Here is a 27,462-nt window from a genome sequence, read left to right on the forward strand (position 1 = left end):
ACACCATTCTCCTGCCTCAGCCTCCCGGCAGCTGGGATGACAGGAGCCTGCCACCACGCCCCGCTAATTTTTTGTATTTTTAGTAGAGACGGGATTTCGCCATGTTAGCCAGGATGGTCTCGATATCCTGACCTCGTGATCCGCCCGCCTCGGCCTCCCAAAGTGCTGGGATTACGGGCGTGAGCCACCGTGCCTGGCCCTCAAAGACCCCTTTTGCCCACTTGAAACCTTTGCTTCACTTAAAGCCACTCGATGTTCCCAAGGGAGTGAAGCCATTTCCCTCCTTTGCTGGTGCTGTATATAGACATATGTGTCATGCGTATGCCATTCCGAATACTTTTTGTGAGCGAGACATCTGTTAAGTGCATTAATGTTCATTCTCTTCATTAAATCCCATAAGAACTCCATTGAGAGAGTGACCATGAATATCCCTATTTCACTAATGATGGAGAATAAAATGCTTGCTCAAAGTCCCAAGCTAGTAGGAGCAGAAGATGGGAACTGAGCCTAATCTGAGATTCTACTCGTAACTGCTTTGCTATTGGTTTGTCCTACCCTCAGTGGTGCCTATCTAGCAAAACTCATCTTTCAGACTTTATCTTACACGTTGACCCCCTTACAAAGCTTTTCGGGCAACACTACCCACCAACTGATAACGTTCTTTTTAAATGCTCTCCTCACCCACACTCCACACAGGCGTCATCAATCTTCATTATTCATAGATTCCATATCTACAAATTTACCTACTTACTAAAATTTATTTATAACCAGGCCGGGCACGGTGGCTCACACCTGTAATCCCAGCACCTGGGAGGCCAAGGCGGGCAGATCACCCAAGGTCAGGAGTTCGAGACCAGACTGGCCAATGTGATGAAACCCTGTCTCTACTAAAAGCACAAAAATTAGCCGGGCATGGTGGCAGGCACCTTTAATCCCAGCTACTCAGGAAGCTGAGGCAGGAGAATAGCTTGAACCCAGGAAGCGGAGGTTGCAAGTGAGCCAAGAGCACACCACTGCACTCCATCCTGGGCACAAGAGTGAGGCTCCATCTCAAAAAAAAAAAAAAATTATAACCCCAAAATCAGTACTTGTATCACCACTTATACGGTCATTCACAGACATGCACAGAGCAATGAAAAATTTGAATTGCCTAATGCACACATTCCCAGCGGAGGCCAAACAAAGGCTTTCCTGTTTCAGCTCTCATAATGCAAACAAGTGTCCATTCTATGGTCTGTTTAGTGCCATGATTTTTGCACTTTTGCACTGTCTGTTGGTGATTTAGCTGCTTAAAATGGCCCCCAAGCATAATGCTGAAGCGCTGTCTTGTGTTTCTAAGTACAAGAATAGTATGGTTTATGGCTTATAGCTATATGGCTTATGACAAAAATACATGTTTCATAAGGTTGGTTCAGTCATGAGTTGCAGTGCTGTTGGCCATGAGTTCAATGTTAACAAATCAACAATTATATATTAAATACAGTGTCTTTAAAAAGAAAACACACAAAAAACAAGATTATATATTGATCAATTGATGAAAATGTTCTGACCAGAGGCTGACAGGAACCTAAACTTGTACTTCCACTATGAGCAACATTTCAGTATTCACTAGTTCATTGTTTATAATGACTTTATAGAGCATAACTACTGTAAATAATGAGAATCAACTATACCTTGGCCCTTGTAATAAGACCATTCAGAGAAAAAGCCCTTGCCCCAAAGAAGCTTCCCAGCCTACAGGGGTGAATTCAGGCAGCCACTCCTACAGACTACAATTGACTAAGCTGGCACAATCACTCCCCGGGGACTCAGAACTAGAGAGCAAAGACAATGTCATGAGGGGCTACGGCACCCACTGTCTGCTATAGGCATAAACAAAGAATGAGAGAAGGAAAGAGATCAGCAGAGAAAAGTAGAGTCAAGAGAATGCAAGGCCCCAAAAAAGATGAAGGGACGAGAAAGCCAAGACTGAATCATCACAGGCATAATGAAAATCACGTGCTCGATGCCTGAAGCATCTGCACCTTCAAGAGACTGCACTCTGGAGAGCTGAAATCTACATTATATTTGACATTCCAAATATGATTAAAGTCTTTTTTTTTTTTTTTTTTTTTTTTTGAGATGGAGTTTCACTCTTGTTGTCCAGGCTGGAGTGCAATGGCGCAATCTCGGCTCACTGCAACCTCTACCTCCCGGGTTCAAGCAATTCTCCCGCCTCAGCCTTCCCAAGTAGCTGGGATTACAGGTGGAAAGCACCACATCCGGCTAATTTTCATATTTTTTTGGAGAGACAAGGTTTTGCCATGTTTCCAGGCTGGTCTTGGACTCTTGAGCTCAAAGCGATCTGCCTGCCTTGGCTTCTCAAAGTGCTGGGATTACAGGTGTGAGCCACAGCACCTGACCAGTTTCTCTTTTGTTTTTGTGTGTTGGGGCGGGGGGGGGGTTGTTTTGTTTTTTTTTTTTCTTGAGACACAGTCTCGCTCTGTCGCCCAGGCTGGAATGCAGTGGTGTGATCTCAGCTCACTGCAACCTCTGCCTCCCGGGTTCAAGCGATTCTCCTGCCTCAGCCTCCCGAGCAGCTGGGACTACAGGCATGCACCACCACGCCCAGCTAATTTTTGTATTTTTTGTAGAGACAGGGTTTCAACCATATTGGCCAGGCTGTTCTCAAACTCCTGACCTCATGATCCACCTGCCTCAGCCTCCCAAAGTGCCAGGATTACAGGCATGAGCCACCACGCCCGGCCATGGGGGGGGGGGGTTGTTTTTTAACAGTAGTACGAGAATTAGGATACTTGAGAAGCAATATGAGCCAGAATCCTTGTAGATGTTTACAAATTCCCGATCTCCTAACTTTTTACTGTTACAATTCTCACATCTCATTTGAGATTAAAAATAAATTACCTCTTCTTTAATGGTGCTTTCCAAAGGATTCAAGTTAAATTTGGTAGAAACAATAACATTGTTGTATTCACAGCTAATCTACTTACATAATTTTTAATTATATCTCATACTTACACAGCTGGCATAAACTAGATTGGAAATACTGTAGACTTGCTGAGTATTGAACTGGTACTTGGATATATTAATAATAAGCATAGCCTATTTAGCCAAGTGTGTGAGCGTCAGTGGTGTTCTTTAGAGAGAATGTATGGTATCCCTTATCTGGTTAAGATAAGGGTGATTCAGAGCTTCTACTATAGTAGGCCAGTAAGATTAAGTAGCTGTAGGTGGCTGGTTAGTTTGGTAAAATAGCTCAATTAGTAATTGCATTCAGTGATACTAAATGAATTTTGAGCCATTCAGGTTAATTTCACAAAGATTACACCAAGGAACCAATTATTAGAAAGGATTATTATCAAAACACAAATAAGAGTGAATAAACCGGCCGGGCGCGGTGGCTCAAGCCTGTAATCCCAGCACTTTGGGAGGCTCACGAGGTCAGGAGATCGAGACCACCCTGGCTAACACGGTCTCTACTAAAAAATACAAAAAACTAGCCAGGCGAGGTGGCGGGCGCCTGTAGTCCCAGCTACTCGGGAGGCTGAGACAGGAGAATGGCGGGAACCCGGGAGGCGGAGCTTGCAGTGAGCTGAGATCCGGCCACAGCACTCCAGCCTGGGCAACAGAGCGAGACTCCGTCTCAAAAAAAAAAAAAAAAAAAAGAGTGAATAAACCTCCATGTGATGCACATCTGGTATTTGTAAAACAGCAGGTTTCCCACTTGCCATTGTCATCAGTTTATATTTGATAATTGCATCAGTCATGATTCAATTACCCATAGTAGACACTGCTCTGGTTAACTTAAGCAGAAAGGGATTTGATATTGACTGGTGTTAGAGCACTGTTGAAGGTTGCAAGAGCAGGCTCTCAGCTGGATCCCCAGGGAAGTCTCCCAGAACACTGTTGCAGCAGGAGCTGTCAAGGGAACTGCCACTGCTACTACAAATAGAAGATCAGGGTCCAAGTTCATAGCACCTTGGCTGAGATCTGGGGAGCATGAAGTTGCTGTGGCATCTGTTTGTTTCATGAACACATCAAATTAGTTATGATCTGGGGGTCAGGAATCGTGCCAGAACTATTTCTTCAGACCCAAGCTACTTCTGCTAGATCTGCTCCAGCAAGAAGAATGCCTTACAGGTTTCCACTCTCTCCTTACTCTGCTCAGTTTTGAATCTAAGTCTTTTCATATCAAAATACTTTAATCGGGCTGGGCAAGGTAGCTCAGGCCTGTAATCCCAGCATTTTGTGAGGCCAAGGCAGGTAGATCACCTGAGGTCAGGAGTTCAAGACCAGCTTGGCCAACATGGTGAAATCTTGTCTCTATTAAAAATACAAAAAAATTGGCCGGGCCACTGCACTCCAGTCAGGGCAAATGTGAGACTCTTTCTCATTTAAAAAAAAAAAAAAAAGACACCAAACCTCCACCTAGATAGATCTCACAAATGTAACACTGTGACACAGAGTCTTGCTCTGTTACTTAGGCTGGAGTGCAGTGGCATGATCCCAGCTCACTGCAACCTTTGCCTCCTGGGTTCAAGAGATTCTCCTGCCTCAGTCTCCCAAGTAAGTGGGATTATAGGCATGTGCCACCACGCCCAGCTAAATTTTGTATTTTTAGTAGAGGCAGGGTTTCACCATGTTGGCCAGGCTGGTCTCAAACTCCTGACCTTAGGTGATCCTCCTGGCTCAGCCTCCCAAAGTGCTGGTATTACAGGCATGAGCCACTGCACCGGGCCTTGGAAAAATCTGATAGATCTTTGTATTTAGCTGTGGAAGCAGAGAGTTGTCACTTGAGTGAATAAATTATTTAGCTATAAAGGCCTGAAAACCAGGATGGGTGAGGTGGCTCATGCCCATAATCCCAGGACTTTAGGAGGCTCAAGCGGGAGGATCACCTAAGGTCAGGGGTTCAAGACCAGCCTGGCCAATATGGTGAAACCCTGTCTCTACTAAAAACACAAAAATTAGCTAGGGTGGTGGCAGATGCCTGTAATCCTAGCTACTCAGGAGGTTGGGGCAGGAGAATTGCCTGAACCCAGGAGGCAGAGGTTGCAGTAAGCTGAGATCGCACCACTGCACTCTTGCCTTGGCAACAAAGTGAGACTCCATCTCAAAAAAAAAAAAAAAAAAGGAAAGAAAAAATTAGCCAAGCATGGTGGCATGCCTGCAGTCCCAGCCACTCAGGAGGCTGAGGCAGGATTTCCTGAGACCAAGAGTTCAAGGCTGCAGTGAGCTATATTTTGCCACTGCACTCCAGTCTGGGAAACAGACTGAGATTCTGTCTTTACGGGGGGAGGGGGAGGCCTGAAAAGCTGTTTGTTTTGAAGAAAAATGATAGAATGATGGGACTAGTTATCTTGACTGTCAAACTTAAGAATTTCAAGTTTTTACGGTTTGCAATTGGAAACCATTTTAGTTTGCAATTACAAACCATTTTAAATCTAGAGGATGACTTGTTAAGAATGTTACATTTGATTAGCCAAACATGGTGGAGGCAGGTGGAGGTTGCGGTGAACCAGTATCACGCCACTGCACTCCAGCCTGGGCGACAGAGCAAGACTGAGTCTCAAAAAAAAAACAAAAATTTAACTTCAAGGACCTGGGGGCAATGAGAACAGAGATAACAACTTTGTTGTCTTAGGTAAAGGGAACAATCTCAAAAATGTAAAACACAGGCATTCACTACTGAAAGAGCTACACTCACTACGGAAAAGATAAAATGAGGCAGACCACATTGTCATTCTAAAAGTCCTCCCATCAGCCCCCGGAGATGTGCCCAGCTGAAGCTGAAGGAAGAATCTTTGCATGACTAACAGCTAAAGCAGCTAACATTTAAGTACTTAACATGAACATCAAGAGGTTAACAAACCTACTCAAAATTAGCTTCGAAAAGAGAAAGCCTAGGAGTTACTGAGGTTTTGCTGAGAACTTAAGCGGCAGAAAGGTGTAGACAGCTTTGGGTGCTTAAGTCCTGCTTCCACCCTGCTGTAGATGAAAACACCAAAAGTATAAAAAGAATTCGGCCAGGCGCGGTGGCTCATGCCTGTAATCCCAGCACTTTGGGAGGTCAAGGCGGGTGGATCCCAAGGTCGGGAGATCGAGACCATCCTGGCTAACACAGTGAAACCCCGTCTCTACTAAAAATACAAAAAATTAGCCGGGAGTGCCGGCGGGCGCCTGTAGTCCCACTTACTCGGGAGGCTGAGGCAGCAGAATGTCCTGAACCTGGGAGGCGGAGCTTGTAATGAGCCAAGACCACTGCACTCCAGCCTGCAAGACAGGGAGACTCCGTCTCAAAAAAAAAAAAAAAAAAGTATTCTTCCCAGATAGCTGCCTAAATTGACTAAAGTCCAAAGGAAATCAACAACAGCAATACAGATTAGACAAATGACTACAGATTTCTCCCTCTTTGTTAGGAAGTGAAAATCCATTCTTTCCGTACTTGGGGGTAGGGGGTGAAAATACAGAAGGGTGAGGAATCCTGGAAAAGTTACGAGACAAGACAATAAAAACTTCAGGGTAAACCTAAGCGCTATAGGAATTCCTGGGGAAAAGATAAGACTAAAAATGGGTCCAGTAGAAGGCTTTAAAAAGTGGGTTTGAGGCCAGGCGCGGGGGCTCATGCCTGTAATCCCAGCACTTTGGGAAGCCGAGGCGGGTGAATCATGAGGTCAGGAGTTTGAGACTAGCCTGGCCAAGATGGTGAAACCCCATCTCTACTAAAAACACAAAAATTACCCAGGCATGGTGGCATGCACCTGTAATCCCAGCTACTCGGGAGGCAGAGACACGAGAATCACTTAAACCCAGGAGGCAGAGGTTGCAGTGACAGTGAGCTAAGATAGCGCCACTGCATTCCAGTCTGGGCCAACAAGAGCGAAACTCCATCTTAAAAAAAAAAAAAGTGAGTTTGAGACGGGCCTTGAAGATAAATAGGACTTGAGCCAAAGAAAGATGTGTTGAGGCCAGGCACGGTGGCTCACACCTGTAATCGTAGCAAATTGGGAAGTCAAGAGATTAAGACCATCCTGGCCAACATGGTGGAAACCCCGTCTCTACTAAAAATACAAAAAATTAGCTGGGCGTGCTGGCATGCACCTGCAGTCCCGGCTACTGGGGAGGCTGAGGCAGGAATTGCTTGAAACCAGCAGGCAGAGGTTGCAGTGAGCCAAGATCGTGCCACTGCACTCCAGCCTGGCAACAGCGCGAGACTCCATTTCAAAAAAGCAAAGAAAGATGCATTGAGCTGGGCATGGTGGCATGCACCTGTAATTCCTGTAGTTCCAATTACCCAAAAGGCTAAGGCAGGAGACTACCCTGAGCCCAGCAGCTCAAGGCTTCAGTGAGCTATGATCGCACACTACACTCTAGTCCAGGAGACAGAGTGAGGCCTCCATCTCTAAAAAGAAAAAAGAGAAGGTGTGTTATCCTTCTTTGGGATATAGGCAACACACAAAAATAATTTTTAATTGTTCATGTATCAAAAGTAACAGTGGTTCTCAACCGGGGTGATTTTGTATCCTGGGGACATTGGCAATGCCTGGAGACATTTTTGTCACAAGAGGAAGACTGCAAGTTGCATCTAATGGGTAGAAGCCAGATACGCTGTTAAACATAGGAAAGTCCCCACACAAGCAACTGCCAAGCACCAAAACATCAGTAGTGCAACGGTTTAAAAACCATTTGCGCAGTGGCTCACGCCTGTAATCCCAGCACTTTGGGAGGCCGAGGCAGGCGGATCGCCTGAAGTCAGGAGTTCGAGACCAGCCTGACCAACATGGAGAAACCCTGTCTCTACTAAAAATACAAAATTAGCCGGGTGTGTGGCCCATGTCTGTAATCCCAGCTATTCCGGAGGCTGAGGCAGGAGAACTGCTTGAACCTGGGAGGTAGAGGTTGCGAAGAGCCGAGCTTGTGCCATTGCACTCCAGCCTGGGCAACAAGAGCAAAACTCCATCTCAAAAAAAAAAAAAAAAAAACCATTTGCTAGTGCCTACAGAAATTCTAGCATAAGTTCAACAATAGACATGTACAATAATGTTCATTACCGCATTTTTGTAACAGTTAAAAACTGAAAACTCAAAAGTCAATCTACAAGATAATAAGTAAATGAATCACAATATATTCACCTGATGGAACTACACAGCAGTGAAAATTAACAAATCATAGCTACTCCCAGAAATATGGATGAATCACCAAGCGCAATGGCTCACGCCTGTAATCCCAGCACTTTGGGAGGCCGAGGCAGGCTGATTACTTGAGGTCAGGAGTTCGAGACCAGACTGGCCAACATGGTGAAACCCCATCTCTACTAAAAATACAAAAATTAGGTGGGTGTAGTGGCACATGCCTGCAATCCCAGCTACTCCGGACACTGAGACAGGAGAATTGCTTGAGTCTGGGAGGCAGAGGTTGCAGTAAGCCGAGACTGTGCCACTGCACTTGAACTCCGGCCTGGGCAACAGAGCGAGACTCCATCTCAAAAAAAGAAAATAAATATGGATGAATCTCAGAAAGTCTTGAACTAACCAAAGCGTAAGTCCACTTTCACGAATCTAAAAAATAAAATTTAAGTTACTCTTTAAGGATAAATGCATAAGGCCGGGCGCGGTGGCTCAAGCCTGTAATCCCAGCACTTTGGGAGGCCGAGACGGGCGGATCACGAGGTCAGGAGATCGAGACCATCCTGGCTAACAGGGTGAAACCCCGTCTCTACTAAAAAATACAAAAAGCTAGCCGGGCGAGGTGGCGGGCGCCTGTAGTCTCAGCTACTCGGGAGGCTGAGGCAGGAGAATGGCGTGAACCCGGGAGGCGGAGCTTGCAGTGAGCTGAGATCCCGCCACTGCACTCCAGCCTGGGCGACAGAGCGAGACTCCATCTCAAAAAAATAAATAAATAAATAATAAAAAAAATAAATATCAGCAAGAAAATGTTTTAATTCTATGTTAAAACTAATTTTTTTTTAAACAGTTTCACCCTGTCACCCAGGCTGGAGTGCAGTGGCACAGTCTCAGCTCACTGCAATCTCCCCCTCCCAGGTTCAAGTGATTCTCCTGCCTCAGCCTCCCAAGTAGCTGGGATTACAGGTGTGTGCCACCACACCTGGCTAATTTTTGTATTTTTAGTAGAGAAGGGGTCTTGCCATGTTGCCCAGCCTGGTCTCAAACTTCTGGGCTCAAGCAATCCGCCCACCTCGGCCTCCCAAAGTGCTGGGATTACAGGTATGAGCCACTGCGCCCGGCCTAAAACTATTCTTTTTTTTTTTTTTTTTTTTGAGACTGAGTCTGGCTCTGTCGCTCGCCCAGGCTGGAGTGCGGTGGCCGGGTCTCAGTTCACTGCAAGCTCCGCCTCCCGGGTTCACGCCATTCTCCTGCCTCAGCCTCCCGAGTAGCTGGGACCACAGGCGCCCGCCACTTCGCCCGGCTAGTTTTTTGTATTTTTTAGTAGAGACGGGGTTTCACCGTGTTAGCCAGGATGGTCTCGATCTCCTGACCTCGTGATCCGCCCGTCTCGGCCTCCCAAAGTGCTGGGATTACAGGCTTGAGCCACCGCGCCCGGCCATAAAACTATTCTTTAAGAAATCCTTCTGTATGTCAAGCAATTACTCTAAGTTTTTTAATTGGACAATTCCATATGTTTGTATATTACCTAAAGGAAGACAAAACTGCATGTCCAGTGAAGGACTGTGAACCCCAACAGAGGACTATAAACTGTTTTTTCATCGTATTTTGTTACATTACTTTAATCTAAATGTCTAGAGTGGCCAGGCATGGTGGCTCACACCTGTAATCCCAGCACTTTGGGAAGCAGAGGCAGGTGGATCACTTGAGGTCAGGAGTTCGAAACCAGCCTGACCAATATGGTGAAACCCCGTCTCTACTCAAAGTACAAAAATTAACCAGATGTAGTGGCATGCGCCTGTAGTCCCAGCTACTCAGGAGGCGAGACAGGAGAATTGCTTGAACTCAGGAGGCAGAGTTTGCAGTGAGCCAAGATTGTGCCACTGCACTCCAGCCTGGGCGACAGAGCGAGACTCCGTCTCAAAAATAAACAAATAAATAATAAAAATAAATAAAACAAATGCCTAGGGTTTGGTTATGCATTTGTATCCAAGACCTTAAAAAGGAAATAACTTGCCTAGGTCTCTTCCCCCAATCTTACTCTATTACACAACCAGTAACACATCTACGAATACCTACACATTTTTTTTTTTTTTTTGAGACAGAGTCTCACTCTGTCACCCAGGCTGGAGTGCCATGGTGCAGTCTTGGCTCACTGCAACCTCTGTCTTCTGGGTTCGAGCAATTCTCCTGTCTCAGCGACCTGAGTAGCTGGGATTATAAGCATGCGCTATGACACCCAGCTAATTTTTGTTTTAGTCGAAACAAGATTTCACCATGTTGACCAGGCTGGTCTCAAACTCCTGGCCTAAGTGATCCACCCATCTCAGCCTCCCGAAGTGCTGGGATTATAGGCATGAGCCACCACGCCTGGCCTATGAATACCTATACAGATAAAACTGACAGATTAAATGGACAATCAAGTGTAGCTCATTTGGTAAAATACTTTTAACTTTTAAATAATCATAAACTATAGTATCGACGACGACATTGGCATTAAATAAACAATAATTTGTCTAAAGTATCTGCTTCTGTTTTTTTAAAAATGGTAATTTATGGTAGCATTTGCACACTGTGGCTGGGCACAGCTTGTAATTCCAGCACAATGGGAGGCTGGGGCAGGAGGATCGCTTAAGCTCAGGAGTTCGAGACGAGGCTGGGCCAATATAGGGAGACTCTGTCTCTCCAAAAAAATTAAAAAATTAGCCAGCCATGGTAGTGTGCACCTGTAATCCCAGTTACTCAGGAGGCTGAGGCAGGAGGATCACTGGAGTCTGGGAGGTCGAGGCTGCAGTGTGCCATGATCTCAACACTCCACTCTAGCCTGAGTGACAGAGTGAGACCTTGTCAAAAAAAAAGAAAAAGAAAAGCCAGGCACTGTGGCTCACACCTGTAATCCTAGCACTTCGGGAGGCCGAGATGGGTGGATCACCTGCAGTCAAGAATTTAGGACCGGCCTGGCCAACATGGTGAAATCTTTCTCTACTAAAAATACAAAAATTAGCCAGGCATGGGGGGGTGGCACGCACCTGGAATCCCAGCTACTCAGGAGGCTGAGGCAGGAGAACTGCTTGAACCCAGGGGGCAGAGGTTGTAGTGAGCTGAGATGGCGCCACTTCACTCCAGCATAGGTAAAGAATGAAACTCCGTCTCAAGAAAGAAAAAGAAAAAAATTGAAAGAAAATAATTTGTGCCAGGTGCGGTGGCTCACGCCTGTAATCCCAGCACTTTGGGAGGCCGAGGCAGGCGGATCACGAGGTCAGGAGATCGAGATCATCCTGGCTAACAGGATGTAGTAGAAACCCGGTCTCTACTAAAAATACAAAAAAAAAAAAATTAGCCGGGCATGGTGGCGGGCGCCTGTAGTCCCAGCTACTCGGGACGCTGAGGCAGGAGAACGGTGAGAACCTGGGAGGCAGAGCTTGCAGTGAGCCGAGATCGTGCCACTGCACTCCAGCCTGGGCGACAAAGTGAGACTCTGTCTCAAAAAAAAAAAAGGAAGGCCGGGCGCGGTGGCTCAAGCCTGTAATCCCAGCACTTTGGGAGGCCGAGGCGGGTGGATCACGAGGTCAGGAGATCGAGACTATCCTGGCTAACATGGTGAAACCCCGTCTCTACTAAAAATACAAAAAATTAGCCGGGCACGGTGGCGGGCGCCTGTAGTCCCAGCTACTTGGGAGGCTGAGGCGGGAGAATGGCGTGAACCCGGGAGGCGGAGCTTGCAGTGAGCCGAGATCACGCCACTGCACTCCAGCCTGGGAGACACAGTGAGACTCCGTCTCAAAAAAAAAAAAAAAAAAAAAGGAAAATTATTTGTATATTATGCACCCTACCAATATCTTTTGATATGGTAGCAAATCTCGACATAAATATGCCATTAATGGCTGTGGGGGAGGGGACAAGAAAATTTACAAACAACAATAATTCTAAATAAGAAATCCGTGGCCAGGCACAGTGGCTCATGCCTGTAATCCCAGCACTTTGGGAGGCCAAGGCAGGTGGATCACGAGCTCAGGAGATCGAGCCCATCCTGGCTAACGCGGTGAAACCCCGTCTCTGCTAAAAACACAAAAAGTTAGTCGGGCATGGTGGGGGGCGCCTGTAGTCCCAGCTACTCAGGAGGCTGAGGCAGGAGAATGGCGTGAACCCAGGAGGTGGAGCTTGCAGTGAGCCAAGATCGTGCCACTGCACTTCAGCCTGGGCGACAGAGTGAGATTCCATCTCAAAAAAAAAGAAAAAAGTTACAAAGATTGTTAAAATCACTTTTTAAAACTTGCAAACCTAACACTGTATCCAATATGAGATGTGATCCTTATGAAAAGTTAAAAAAAGAAAAATTCTGAACAGTTGTCAGTAAATTTGTGCTTAAAAAAACTAAATTAAAGGCCGGGCGCAGTGGCTCACACCTGTAATCCCAGCACTTTGGGAGGCCGAGGCAAGTGGATCACCTGAGGTTGGGAGTTCGAGACCAGCCTGACCAACATGGAGAAACCTCGTTTCTACTAAAAATACAAAATTAGCTGGGCCTGGTGGCACATGCCTATAATCCCAGCCACTAGGGAGGCTGAGGCAGGAGAATTGCTTGAACCTGGGAGGCGGAGGTTGCGGTGAGCCGAGATCGTGCCATTGCACTCCAGCCTGGGCAACAAGAGTGAAACTCCGCCTCAAAAAAAAAAAAAACTAAACTAAATTAATTCTCACTTCTAGAAAAATTACAAAACTACGCTAAAATTTGGGTCCAGACAGGACCAAATATCTACGTAATCAATGCCAACAAATATTTCTGCTTCAACAGATAAAGAGACTGTTCAGGCTGGGCAAAGTGGCTCACGCCTATAATCCCAGCACTTTGGGAGGCCGAGGTGGGTGGATCACCTAAGCTCAGAAATTCAAGACCAGCCAGGCCAGCTGGGAACAGTGGCTCACGCCTGTAATCCCAACACTTTGGGAGGCCGAGACGGATGGATCACTTGAGGTCGGGCATTCAAGACCAGCCTGACCAACATGGAGAAACCCCATCTCTACTAAAAATACAAAATTAACCAGGCATGGTGGTGCATGCCTGTAATCCCAGCTACTTGGGAGGATGAGGCAGGAGAATCGCTTGAACCTGGGAGGCAGAGGTTGTGGTGAGCCGAGATCATGCCATTGCACTCCAGCCTGGGCAACAAGAGTGAGACTCCGTCTCAAAAAAAAGACAAACCAGTCTAGCCAACATGGTGAAACCCCGTCTCAACCAAAATACAAAAATTAGCCGGGCATGGTGGCAGGCACCTGTAATTCCAGCAACTTGAGAGGCTGAGGCAGAATTGCTTGAACCCAGAAGGTTGACGTCACAGTGAGCCGAGATTGCGCCACTGCACTCCAGCCTGGGCAACAGAGTAAGACTCTGTATCAAAAGAAAGAAAAAAGAAAAACAGACTGTTCTACGAATATTAATTTAGAAACCTAACTCATTCACTTTCTAAATCCTTATTTTTATGTAACTGAATTGATAAAGACAGAAGGCAGCCAAACAAAGCCATTCCAACAGTTTCCAAAATTTGCATTCCACAGGATAGAGAGTTCACACTAAAAGCCTGCTGGGCTTGCACTGTCTCCCTCGTGGTGGCTGAAGTGGGGAGAGGCTTCCCAACACCTGCAAAGGCTACCTGAGTCTCCCAGGTAGGTCACAACCCCTTGGGCCTGCTGTGGCTTCCTGGCAACTACCACCCAGGTCACCCACTGAGGCCCTCCAGCACCCAGCCTGGGCAGCAAGCCCCTCACCAACTAGCAGACTGCACTGCCTCTGCACCCACCTGTTGCCTGGACCATTGCTTTCCAGCAATTCTATATTGTGACTTTTATGAGATTACCCAGTCTCTTTAGTCCCATCAGAAGGACTCAGGGGAGGCCACATAAATTACTCATTCTTAGTTTAAAACATAAAAACTAAGCCTTAAAATTGAAATACTGGCCGGGCGCGGTGACTCACGCCTGTAATCCCAGCACTTTGGGAGGCCAAGGTGAGTGGACCACCTGAGGTCGTGAGTTCGAGACCAGGCCTGACCAACATGGAGAAACCCCCATCTCTACTAAAAACACAAAATTTTGCCTGTAAACCCAGCTACTTAGAAGGTTGAGGCAGGAAATCGCTTGAACCCGGGAGGCAGAGGTTATGGCACTGAACTCCAGCTTGGGCAACAGAGCGAGACTCTGTCTCAAAAAATAAATAAATAAACAAATTTTAAAAATTGAAATACTTAGAAAACATAATTCAAGACAATTTAATATGCAAACTTTCCAATTATTCCTAAAGATTCACAATCAGGCCAGGTGCAGTGGCTCACGCCTGTAATCCTAGCACTTTGGGAGGAGGAGGCCGAGGCAAGAGGATCACCTGAGCTCAGGAGCTTGAGACCAGCCTGGGCAACTTGGAGAGACCTCATCTCTTAAAAAGGAAAAAAAAAAAGATTCATGGCCGGGCACAGTGGCTCACACCTGTAATTCCAGTACTTTGGGAGGCTGAGGCAGGTGGATCACAAGGTCAGGAGATTGAGACCAGCCTGGCCAATATGGTGAAACCCCATCTCTACTAAAAATACAAAAATTAGCTGGAAGTAGTGGCACGCACCTGTAGTCCCAGCTACTCTGAAGGCTGAGGCAGAAGAATTGCTTGAACCAGGAAGGCAGAGGTTGCGGTGAGCCGAGATCGCGAGATTCCGTTTAAAAAAAAAAAAAAAAAAACTCAAAATCGCAAAAACCATATATGATATCGTCTATTTAAAAAAAAAAAAAAAAGAGGTTGTAAAACATCAAACAGCCCGCCATCTTGGCTCCTGTGGAGGCCTGCTGGGAACGGGACTTCTAAAAGGAACTATGTCTGGAAGGCTGTGGTCCAAGGCCATTTTTGCCGGCTATAAGCGGGGTCTCCGGAACCAAAGGGAGCACACAGCTCTTCTTAAAATTGAAGGTGTTTATGCCCGAGATGAAACAGAATTCTATTTGGGCAAGAGATGCGCTTATGTATACAAAGCAAAGAACAACACAGTGACTCCAGGCGGCAAACCAAATAAAACCAGAGTCATCTGGGGAAAGGTAACTCGGGCCCATGGAAACAGTGGCATGGTTCGTGCCAAATTCCGAAGCAATCTTCCTCCTAAGGCCATTGGTCACAGAATCCAAGTGATGCTGTACCTCTCAAGGATTTAAACTAACGAAAAATCAATAAATAAACGTGGATTTGTGCTCTTGAAAAAAAAAAAAAGAAAAACATCAAACAAAATAATCTGACCATCCTTGCTTTTTTCATTATTAATGAATGCAAGAAATACTATTTTAGAGAATTATGGCAATTTGCACATTTTTTGTTAACTATGTGTCAAAAAAAAAAACCTGAGGGAAATGAATTTGACATATGCCATATGCAATCTGTGACACTGAAACTTGCAAAAGTATTTGTTGATCATGTATTCCCTCAATCCTGATACCAATACACAGCTTCCTTGACATGAAAATACATCTAAATGTATTTTCAGTATCTACAAAATGAAATAGGAAACCATAAATCCAAACTGATAAGTTGACAGTTTGACAAGTTTAATTTCCCCAGAGTCTCAAATATTTAACCAACTTATAGTAAAATTAAATACAATCATGATACAAGCACAAAGTAAAGTCATAGTCTGTTACCCAACATTTTTCCTTGATTTACAACACATGGGGATATTTTTGGTAGTTTTTTTTTTTTTTTTTTTTCTTTTTGAGACGGAATTTCACTCTTGTTGCCCAGGCTGCAGTGCAATGGCACGATCTCAGCTCACTGCAACCTCCGCCTCCCAGGTTCAAGCAATTCTCCTGCCTCAGCCTCCCAAGTAGCTGGGGTAACAGGCATGCACCACTATGCCTGGTTAATTTTTGTATTATTAGTAGAGACAGGGTTTCGTCATGTCGGCCAGGCTGGTCTCAAACTCCTGACCTCAGGTGATCCACCCGCCTCAGCCTCCCAAAGTGTTATGATTATAGGCATGAGCCACCAGGCCCGGCCTAACACATGGTTTTAATAAATACATGACCAAACCCTTATTAATGTTCACAAAAATAAATTCTATCTAGACTACATTTTGTCTAATTCATAATTTTTCTTTTTTTTTTTTTTTTTTTTTTAGACGGAGTCTCGCTGTGTCTCCCAGGCTGGAGTGCAGTGGCCTGATCTCGGCTCACTGCAAGCTCCGCCTCCCGGGTTCACGCCATTCTCCCGCCTCAGCCTCCCAAGTAGCTGAAACTACAGGCGCCCACCACCACGCCCGGCTAGTTTTTTGTATTTTTAGTAGAGACGGGGTTTCACCATGTTAGCCAGGATAGTCTCGATCTCCTGACCTCGTGATCCACCCGCCTCAGCCTCCCAAAGTGCTGGGATTACAGGCTTGAGCCACCGCGCCCGGCCTAATTCATAATTTTTCTTTGTTGTTAAATAGCAAAACAAATGTCTCCATTGACCCTTTCTCCATGTGCTTGCTCTTGGAGCAGAAGGAGGCACTGTCCATCTACACAAACTCCTTCAGTAGCATAACACTGACAGCTATCCTCACTGACAACTCGAGTACTGACATCTTATTAAAAAGAACCTTCTTATTAAAAAAGTCTTGCATTTGCTTGGTTCTTTACTGTGCTTTAACATATATTACTTCATTTTCATTCTTAAAAGTTCTCCACGATGTTAGCAGGCTGTGATTATTCCCATCTGAGAAATGATGAAACCAAGGCTCAGAAATGGAAATAAATTTTCTAAGGTCAAACAGCAAATAAGTGCAATGAACTGACTGCAAGTTTTGTATCCCGGGCCCAGATCCCAAATATAACTGACCTCTTTGCTAGGCTCTCCAGCTGCCAAAAAAAGAGAAGAGAAGAGAAGAAAAAAAGAAAAAGTTCACACCAACGCCCACTAAACCAGAAACAAATCTTCTCTCCACTAGGTAAACAATTCTAATCAATTTTTCAGAAATGTAAAACATGTTATTTTTTTTTTTTTTTTTTTTTTTTGAGACGGAGTCTTGCTCTGTCGCCCAGGCTGGAGTGCAGTGGCCGGATCTCAGCTCACTGCAAGCTCCGCCTCCCGGGTTCACGCCATTCTCCTGCCTCAGCCTCCGGAGTAGCTCGGACTACAGGCGCCCGCCACCTCGCCCGGCTAGTTTTTTGTATTTTTAGTAGAGACGGGGTTTCACTGTGTTAGCCAGGATGGTCTCGATCTCCTGACCTCGTGATCCGCCCATCTCGGCCTCCCAAAGTGCTGGGATTACAGGCTTGAGCCACCGCGCCCGGCCTAAAACATGTTATTTAAGATGTTCCAGAATGCGTGGAAAAAAAAAAATAGCAAGCTTAGAAATCCTTTCTTAAGAAGCCTAAAATGAGTAACAAAACTTAAAAACCACCCAAGAAAACTGTAAACCGGCCGGGCGCGGTGGCTCAAGCCTGTAATCCCAGCACTTTGGGAGGCCGAGACGGACGGATCACGAGGTCAGGAGATCGAGACCATCCTGGCTAACACGGTGAAACCCCGTCTCTACTAAAAAAAATACAAAAAACTAGCCGGGCGAGGTGGCGGGCACCTGTAGTCCCAGCTACTCGGGAGGCTGAGGCAGGAGAATGGCGTAAACCCAGGAGGCGGAGCTTGCAGTGAGCTGAGATCCGGCCACTGCACTCCAGCCTGGGCCACAGAGCGAGACTCCGTCTCAAAAAAAAAAAAAAAAAAAAGAGTATTGATGAAACTTTCCTTTTTAAAATGAACAAACTCCAGGCCAGGTGCAGTGGCTCACGCCTGTAATTCCCGCACTTTGGGAGGCGGAGGTAGGTAGATCAACTTAGGTAAGGAGTTCGAGACCAGCCTGGTCAACAGGGTGAAACCCCACCTCTACTAAAAATACAAAAATTACCCAGACGTGGTGGCGGGCACCTGTAGTTCCAGCTACTCGGGAGGTTGAGGCAGCAGAATTGCTTGAACCCGGGAGGCGGAGGTTGCAGTGAGCCGAGATTACATCACTGCACTCCAGCCTGGGCAACAGAGAGAAACTCCATCTTTAAAAAAAAAAAAAAAAAAGAAAGAAAAACAAAAAGTGCCAAGATCATGAAAATCAAAACCATGAAGATCAAGGAAAAAAAAAAAATCAAGATCATGAAAATCTTTCTCAAATCCATATTTGAAATTGAAGGATGCTTAAAAGAACTAAAACAAGAATATACATTGCACAATTCTGCACTGGATACTTTTGCTACCAAGAACATTAATTACTATAACAAACAGTGAAATATGAAGAATCTAAAAATTAGATGACAGTAATATATCAGTGTTAATTTCCTGATTTTGATGGATATACCGCAGTTACAGAGAAAAATGTAGGAAATACACATTGAGTTATTGAGGAGTGAGAGAGCATGAAGACAACCATTTATGTAAAAAAAAATTTAAACAGGCCGGGCGCGGTGGCTCAAGCCTGTAATCCCAGCACTTTGGGAGGCCGAGACGGGCGGATCACGAGGTCAGGAGATCGAGACCATCCTGGCGAACATGGTGAAACCCCGTCTCTACTAAAAAATACAAAAAACTAGCCGGGCGAGTGGCGGGCGCCTGTAGTCCCAGCTACTCGGGAGGCTGAGGCAGGAGAATGGCGTAAACCCGGGAGGCGGAGCTTGCAGTGAGCTGAGATCCGGCCACTGCACTCCAGCCTGGGTGACAGAGCGAGACTCCGTCTCAAAAAAAAAAAAAAAAAAAAAAAAATTTAAACATAAACATAAATTTATATAGAATATCTCTAAAATTCCCTAAAAGAAACCTTAACGGGGGTTTACCAGAAGAAGGGAACTAGCTGTCTAAAGGCTAAAAGTGAGAACCATGTACATTTTACCCTTTCATACCTTCTAAATTTTATATCTTGTTATACACCTTGTACTGCCTATTTGAAAATAATAAAAGAAGGCCGGGCGCGGTGGCTCAAGCCTGTAATCCCAGCACTTTGGGAGGCCGAGACGGGTGGATCACGAGGTCAGAAGATCGAGACCATCCTGGCGAACACGGTGAAACCCCGTCTCTACTAAAAAATACAAAAAACTAGCCGGGCGAGATGGCGGGCGCCTGTAGTCCCAGTTACTTGGGAGGCTGAGGCAGGAGAATGGCGTAAACCCGGGAGGCGGAGCTTGCAGTGAGCTGAGATCCGGCCACTGCACTCCAGCCCGGGCGACAGAGTGAGACTCCGTCTCAAAAAAAAAAAAAAAAAAAAAAAAGAAAATAATAAAAGAAATATTATATGTGCATACATAATACAAATTTAGAAAAATACATAAAAATTATCAAAAAAGGAAAATGAATTTACCTATCTTAGGGCCAGATTCTTCCTGCTAATGAAAGCTGCCTGAATATTATAGACTGAGAGGTATCACTTTACGTGCCCAAATTTTAGGGAAGGATTCCTTTTTGAAAGTTAAATAGATGGCCGGGCACAGCAGCTCATGCCTATAATCCCAGCACTTTGGAAGGCTGAGGCGGACAGGTCATCTGAGGTCAGGAGTTCAAGACCAGCCTGGACAACATGGCCAAACCCCATTTCTACTAAAAACAGCAAAACCCCATCTCTACTAAAAATACAAAAATTAGAAAGGCATGGTGGCAGGCGCCTGTAGTCCCAGCTACTCAGGAGGCTGAGGCAGAAAAATCGCTTGAACCCAAGAGGCAGTGGTTGCAGTGAGCCGAGATCATGCCATTGCACTCCAGCCTGGGTGACAGAGCAAGACACTGTCTCAAAAAAAAAAAAAAAAAAAAAGCAAAAAAGAAAGAAAGTTAAATAAACTACCCGCCTACCTGCAAAAAAAAAAAAACTTCAGTTCACCCATTCAAAGGGATGCCTGCGACCATTCAAAGTATCTGATGGACTCTCAAAACAGAACAGAATCAACAATATACTAATGATCAGACAAAGCATGTCCTTGGGACTGGAATTTAAACAAACATCTAGTACAAAAACGAATGAAAAGATGGAGGAAAAAAGGGAGCCAAATGAAGGAATGTATCTGCTTCTTTAACCTTGCTCAACAAGAGAAAGCGCACTGGCAGAGAAGAATGTTCTGATAAGCAGAGGTGAATGCTCAAGGGTCAGGGAAGCCCAGCAGGTTAAAAAAAAAAAAAAAAAAAATCCTGTTCAACACTACCCATCAGCTGGCGCCTACCTGTCACCAAACAATGTGTGATCATTTACATGCTTTCCCAGGGACCAAGACTTTCTAGAAAGAGCCCTAATGAGCAGACACAGCACTTTGGATCCAGGTTCTAGTTCTTCTTGCCAGTTTAAATAGGGAACGACGCCGAAGACATTAGTCTTCCAGTGCCCGACAGTCTCGGTCAACTGGGAAAGTTCTTATTTCTAAATGTGCAATGCTAAAAGTGGGAGCAGGACTATGAACCCCTATAAAATGTCCCACAAAGAGACCCTCACCAAAGGGGGCCAACTGTCCTAACTCTGACAGTTCTAATTTCAAAAGTTTTCCCGTTCTTTCCCAGTAAACAGCAAATCAATACTTAAAATGATAGCTTTTTGTATGATTATCATATATAAATCGAGCATCTCCAATCCAAAAATCCGAAATACTCCAAAATCTGAAAGTTTTGAGGGCAAACATGACACTCAAAGTAAATGCTCATTTCAGATTTCAAATTCTCAGATTACAGATGCTCAACTGTAAATATAACGCAAATATTCCCAAATCTGAAAAAAATCCAAAATTCACGTATTTCAGATAAGGAATACTCAACCTACAGAATGTATTTTCATATATTTTAAAATATTTACTTTGCCAGACACAGTGGCTCATGCCTATAATCCCAGCATTTTGGGAGGCTGAGGTGGGCAGATTACCAAGGTCAGGAGTTCGTGACTAGCCTGGCCAACATGGTGAAACCCCATCTCTACTAAAAGTACAAAAATTAGCCTGGTGTGGTGGCGCACCCCTGTAGTACCAGCTACTTGGGAGACTGAGGCAGGGGAATAACTTGAACCCAGGAGGTGAAGGTTGCAGTGAGCCAAGATCATGCCACTGCACTCCAGCCTCAGTGACAGAGCAAGACTCCATCCCCCTGAAAAAAAAAAGAAAAAGAAAATAGAGTACAGCACTGGTGGTAAAGTTTTGTGAAACTTTTGTTTCAATTTTATATACTTTTGTGTGTTGGGTCATGATGGGTAAGATGTATTTCCCAATGTGTGTCCTGGTTTTACAGTTTCTATTTTTGCATATACGTAAAAGTCATTAATTTGTGCAACAAATGTTTGTTGAGCACCTATACTATAGAGCTGGTGAGGCAACAGTGTGCTATACAGAAGTAATAGAAGGGAATAAAAATACTTAGTCTCTGCCCTTGTGGAATCTTTACAGGGTAGAAACAATCAAATAATCACATTAATACACGATTATAAACCACTAAGTGTTAGGGGAAAATACCGGGAATTAAGATAGATCATCATTAGGGAAGCTGATTTAATCGGAGAAGAGAAATGAGTAAACAGGTCAGGTTTCTCTGAAGAAGTACATTCAAGTAGAGCTCAGAAAGATGTATGAAAAGGGGGAAAATGAGAGGAGAAATCAGTCAGGCAAAAAACGGCACATTCAGAGAGTTGTATACAGTTTGAAGAAAAGAAAAGCCAATAAGTAGAGAGAAAATGAAGAACCATCTAGATAAGACTTGGGTGGAGCTTGGGGTAGAAAGAGATATGGCAGGAATTTTAAATATCCTGAGGCCTATGAGAATAATCCAATAGGCATTTTAAAGACCAGGCTGAAAAGAGATTGGAGGGAGGCTGGGAGTGAATGGTAGGATAACAGTATTATTCCTGAAGCAAAAGTGACAAGGTGTAAGTGATACTTTGGATGTGAGGGCTGAGGAACCATAAAGTGTTGGATAACTCATAATGAAATGAGTGAGCAATGAAATGAGATGAGATGCATGAGAAATCCCAGAGAAGCAGAGCTGAGAGGAAAGATCAGAGTTCCATTTGTTATAGTTAACAAGTAGAGATGCCGGCCGGGCGCGGTGGCTCAAGCCTGTAATCCCAGCACTTTGGGAGGCCGAGATGGGCGGATCACGAGGTCAGGAGATCGAGACCATCCTGGCTAACACAGTGAAACCCCATCTCTACTAAAAAAAATACAAAAAACTAGCCGGGCGGCGTGGCGGGCGCCTGTAGTCCCAGCTACTCGGGAGGCTGAGGCAGGAGAATGGCGTAAACCCGGGAGGCGGAGCTTGCAGTGAGCTGAGATCCGGCCACTGCACTCCAGCCTGGGCGACAGAGCCAGACTCCGTCTCAAAAAAAAAAAAAAAAAAAAAAAAAACAAGTAGAGATGCCAAATTAATACCTGGAACTGGATGGAGATATAAAAAAGAAGTCATTAGCACAAACGCTTTGATGACTCATCATTCTGCTCCTTAAACATCCACCCATAGTAATATACAATATAAAACCAGAAGAATTCAGAATAAATTTGAGACTTTATGCAGTAGCAGCTCATAAATACCATAGTAGCTGAAATACCATGTGTATCTGAACAGTATACCGTGCAACAGTATAACTAAACATTCATACTCTTAAAATAACCCATTTCTATGAAATCATAGGGAATCTAGCCTATTGTGTTCACTGCTGTCCACATCTGACACAGTGTATGGCACATAGTACAAGTTAATCTACTGAAGAATTGTATCCACTACTATTCAGAATAAACCACCCATCAAAAATAAAACAAACAGTGCAAATAATGAGCAACGGTGCAAGGCGAATCTTTGTACTATGAAACATACAAATCAACCAATTAGGACATTTTTCAAGGAAAAAGGGAAAACAGTTATTTAGCACTTAGTGCTCATACCCTAATAGTCTATATTCTGTTCTATGCTACATATATCTAATGCTATATTCTGTTCTCTAAGAATTAGCTGAATTTCAGCATCAGAAATTCCAACTGGGTAGCCTATTGTAAGTACTCCTACCATTCTCTAGAAGTCTCTGAGTAATACGAGAAATAGCTAAAATGTAATAAAAGCTTGATGCTGAAACTATAACAAAATCTCATCTAAGTTATTAAAACAAAACAAAAACTGTTAAAAGTGCATTATGGCCGGGAGCAGTGGCTCATGCCTGCAATCCCAGCACTTTGGGAGGCCGAGGTGGGCGGATCACCTGAGGTCGGGAGTTCGAGACCAGCCTGACCAACATGGAGAAACTGCCGTCTCTACTAAAAATAAAAAATTAGCCGGGCATGGTGGCACATGCCTGTAAGCCCAGCTACACAGGAGGCTGAGGCAGGAGAACTGCTTGAAACTCGGAGGCAGAGGTTGCGGTGAGCCAAGATCACTACATTTGCACTCCAGCCTGGGCAACAAGAGGGAAACTCCATATCCAAAAAAAAAAAAAAGTGAATTCTCCAATGTGAAAATGGCAATAACTGATTATTTTTCTTTTTCCTCTATCTTCTCCTGTTTCCCAGCTTTTCTAACAAACATGAATTTTTATTCACTTGTTCACAAAGGTAACATTGATTCATAGGAGAAAATTTAGAAAATGCTCATAAACACAAAGGAAACAAATTACCCACAATTCCATCACCCAGAAGTTACCAACTACTGTCAATATTTTTGTGGGAACCTTTCTGTGAGCATGCATGAAGGTAGGAAGGGAAGAGAGATACATAAGTAATGGCATGATTACTTAAGACTATGAAGGAGACTACAGAATGCTGCTATGGCCAGTGTGCAGGATTGAGGGATGACTAACTTGAAGACGCTGACAACTGAGCTGAGCTTCCTGAAGGGTGAGATGGAATCAACCAAAGAAGTGCAACTGGGGTAGTAGCAATCCAGGCACAGGGAACAACAGCATGGGCAGAGTACCAAGCCCATTCAGGGAACTAGGAAGAAAGATTAGTTTGGTAGGAAGGAGACTGGCTGGGCAAAGTCACACACAGAGCTGATAATTAGGAGCTGTTCCCTAGAGAAAACAGCCTTGAAGCAGGAGCAGGGGGGATAGGCTTCCTTAAACTAATTATTCTGACTGTTAGTATGGGGAAAGGATTAGGCCCAGCAAGTGTAGATTTAGAAGGTCGTAACCCCCGAAGGGTAGAGGATGAGGAAGTAGGGAATCTTTAGCGGGTGAGGGAGTAAAAAAGACAATGACCTGGCCAGGTGTGGTGGCTCATGCCTGTAATCCCCCAGTACTTTGGGAGGCTGAGGCAGGTGGATCACCTGAGGTCAGGAATTCGAGAGCAGTCTGGCCAACATGGTGAAACCCTGTCTCTACTAAAAATACAAAAATCAGCTGGGCATGGTGGCGGGCGCTTGTAATTCCAGCTACTTGGGAGGCTGAGGCAGGAGAATGGCTTGAACCCAGGAGGCGGAGGTTGCAGTGAGCCGAAATCACGCAACTGCACTCCAGTCTGGACAACAAGAGCAAGACTCCAGCTTAAAAAAAAAAAAAAAGGCCGGGCGCGGTGGCTCAAGCCTGTAATCCCAGCACTTTGGGAGGCCGAGACGGGCGGATCACGAGGTCGGGAGATCGAGACCATCCTGGCTAACACGGTGAAACCCCGTCTCTACTAAAAAAATACAAAAAACTAGCCGGGCGAGGTGGCAGGCGCCTGTAGTCCCAGCTACTCGGGAGGCTGAGGCAGGAGAATGGCGTGAACCCGGGAGGTGGAGCTTGCAGTGAGCTGAGATCCGGCCACTGCACTCCAGCCTGGGCGACAGAGCGAGACTCCGTCTCAAAAAAAAAAAAAAAAAAAAAAGACAATGACCTAATATTTTAAATTTATATTTTAGGCTCCACAAAATGGTATAGATTTGTAGGGATAAAAAACACACAGTGACTTTATTATATACCTCCTTATTATATACCTCCTAAGAAATTCATATCAGAAATAGAGCTTGCAGGCCAAGCACAGTGGCTCACATCTGTAATCCCAGAACTGTGGGAAGTCAAGGCAAGAGGATCACTTGAGCCCAGAATTTTGAGACTAGCCTGGGCAACACAGTGAGATCCCATCTCTACAAAAAGAATGTTTTTAATTGAAAAAAAAAGAAGGAACAATGAAAACACATGGACACAGGGAGGGGAACATCACACACCAAGGCCTGTTGGGGGGTGGGGCGCTGGGGGAGGGATAGCATTAGAAGAAATACCTAATGTAAATAATGAGTTGATGGGTGCAGCAAACCAACATGGCACATGTATACCTATGTAACAAACCTGCACGTTGTGCACATGTACCCTAGAACTTAAAAGTATAATAAAAAAAAGAGGCCGGGCGCGGTGGCTCAAGCCTGTAATCCCAGCACTTTGGGAGGCCGAGACGGGCAGATCACAAGGTCAGGAGATCGAGACCATCCTGGCTAACATGGTGAAACCCCGTCTCTACTAAAAATACAAAAAACTAGCCGGGCGAGGTGGCGGGCGCCTGTAGTCCCAGCTACTCGGGAGGCTGAGGCAGGAGAATGGCGTAAAAACCTGGGAGGCGGAGCTTGCAGTGAGCTGAGATCCGGCCACTGTACTCCCGCCTGGGCGACAGAGCGAGACTCCGTCTCAAAAAAAAAGAAAAAAAAAAAAAAAAAAGAAAAATGGCCGGGCATGATGGCTCACGCCTGTAATCCCAGCACGTTGGGAGGCCGAGGCGGGCAGATCACGAGGTCAGGAGATCGAGACCATCCTGGCCAACATGATGAAACCCTCTCTCTACTAAAAATACATAAAAATTAGTTGGGCGTGGAGGCACATGCCTGTAATCCCAGCTACTGGGGAGGCTGAGGAGGAGCACTGCTCCAGGGAGTTGGAGGTTGCAGACTGCAGTAAGCCTAGATCACACCACTGCACTCCAACCTGGGTGAAAGAGGGAGACTCCGTCTCAAAAAAAAAAAAAAGAAAAAGAAAAAAGAAGAGGAGGTTGGGGGAGAAGCATTAAATATTAATATTTAACAAAAGGGAACATAAATTTTTCAGTAGATATTGAGCTTAATCAAAGCACAGAATGTACGTGTCTTATCACTATATCCCTAATAAATATAGAGCAAATAAGTGAATATCAAGGGAATAACCATGAGCAGTATAAAGACTGTGCTAACAGGAAGGGATGATCAGGCCAGGTGTAGTGGCTCACACCTGTAATCTTAGCACTTTCGGAGGCTGAGGCAGGCAGACTGCTTGAGCCCAGGAGTTTGAGACCAGCCTGGGTACCATGGCAAGACCAGAAAAATTAGCCAGGCATGATGGCATGCACCTGTAGTCCCACCTACTTGAGAGGCTGGGGCTGGAGGATTGCCAGAGCACAGGAGGCAAAGAGGTTGCAGTGAGCCGAAACTGTGCCACTGTTGCACTCCAGCCTGGGCATCAGAGTTAGACCCTGTCTCCAAAAAAAAAAAAAAAAAAAAAAAAGAACAGGATGATCTTAATAACGACATCCAGAGGTCAGGCGCAGAGGTTCACGGTAAAACCCTGTCTCTACAAAAACACAAAAATTAGCCAGGCATGATGGCGGGTGCCTGTAATCCCAGCTACTGGGTAGGCTGAGGCAGGAGAATCGCTGGAACCTGGGAGGTAGAGGTTGCAGTGAGCCGAGATCGTGCCATTGGCACAGAGTGAGACTCCATCTCAAAAAAAAAAACAAAACAAAAGACATCCAGAAAAAGAAAACACAGCACTAGCCATAGGATAAAGCCTCACTTTAGAGAACTGAAGTTGGTAATGGAGCAGGGAAAGGTCAACAGGATCCTTCAAGGATTGAAAGAGTATTCCCCAAGACTATCGCTCCTTATGCATGCAGTCATTCAACAGAAGATGTTTAACCCACCAATTACCCAAGAGTAAAGAAAACACATGCCCACACAAAAACTAGTTCACAAATATTCATAGCAGCATTATTCAGCCAAAAGTAGGGATAACACAAATGTCTATCAACTGATGAATAAACAAAATGTGATGTATCCATAATAGAACATTAGCCATTAAAAGGAATGAAGTACTGATACAGGCTGCAACATGAATGAACTTTAAAAAACACTATGCCAAGTGAAAGAAGTCACTCACAAAAGACCAGATAGTGTATGATTCCACATATATAAAATGTCCAGAATAGCCAAATCTATTGAGACAGACAGCAGATTAGTGGTTGCCTAGGGATAGAAGGGGAGAGAATTGGAGGGAACTAGGCAATGACAGCTAATAGGAACATAGCTTCTTTTGGGGATGATAAAAAAATTTTAAAAATCCATTGTAGTGATGGTTGCACGACTATTCATTTACTAAAAGTTATTTTTTATTTGTTTATTTATTTATTTGTA

The 27,462-nt window shown here is 44.9% G+C and overlaps 1 protein-coding gene and 1 pseudogene across 9 annotated transcripts in view; one reads left to right on the top strand and one right to left on the bottom strand.

Annotated features, from left to right (window-relative positions):
- Positions 1-27,462, bottom strand: part of KDM4C (lysine demethylase 4C) — a 463,944-nt gene that overhangs the window by 392,411 nt on the left and 44,071 nt on the right. The gene's annotated exons all lie outside the window — the stretch shown is intronic.
- Positions 14,928-15,375, top strand: LOC112607618 (annotated as a pseudogene). The gene has a single exon (XR_003115887.1). The product of XR_003115887.1 is annotated as a 60S ribosomal protein L35a pseudogene (transcript).

The sequence above is a fragment of the Theropithecus gelada genome, chromosome 15 (genome assembly GCF_003255815.1).
Source record: "Theropithecus gelada isolate Dixy chromosome 15, Tgel_1.0, whole genome shotgun sequence".
Taxonomy (NCBI): Eukaryota; Metazoa; Chordata; class Mammalia; order Primates; family Cercopithecidae; genus Theropithecus; species Theropithecus gelada.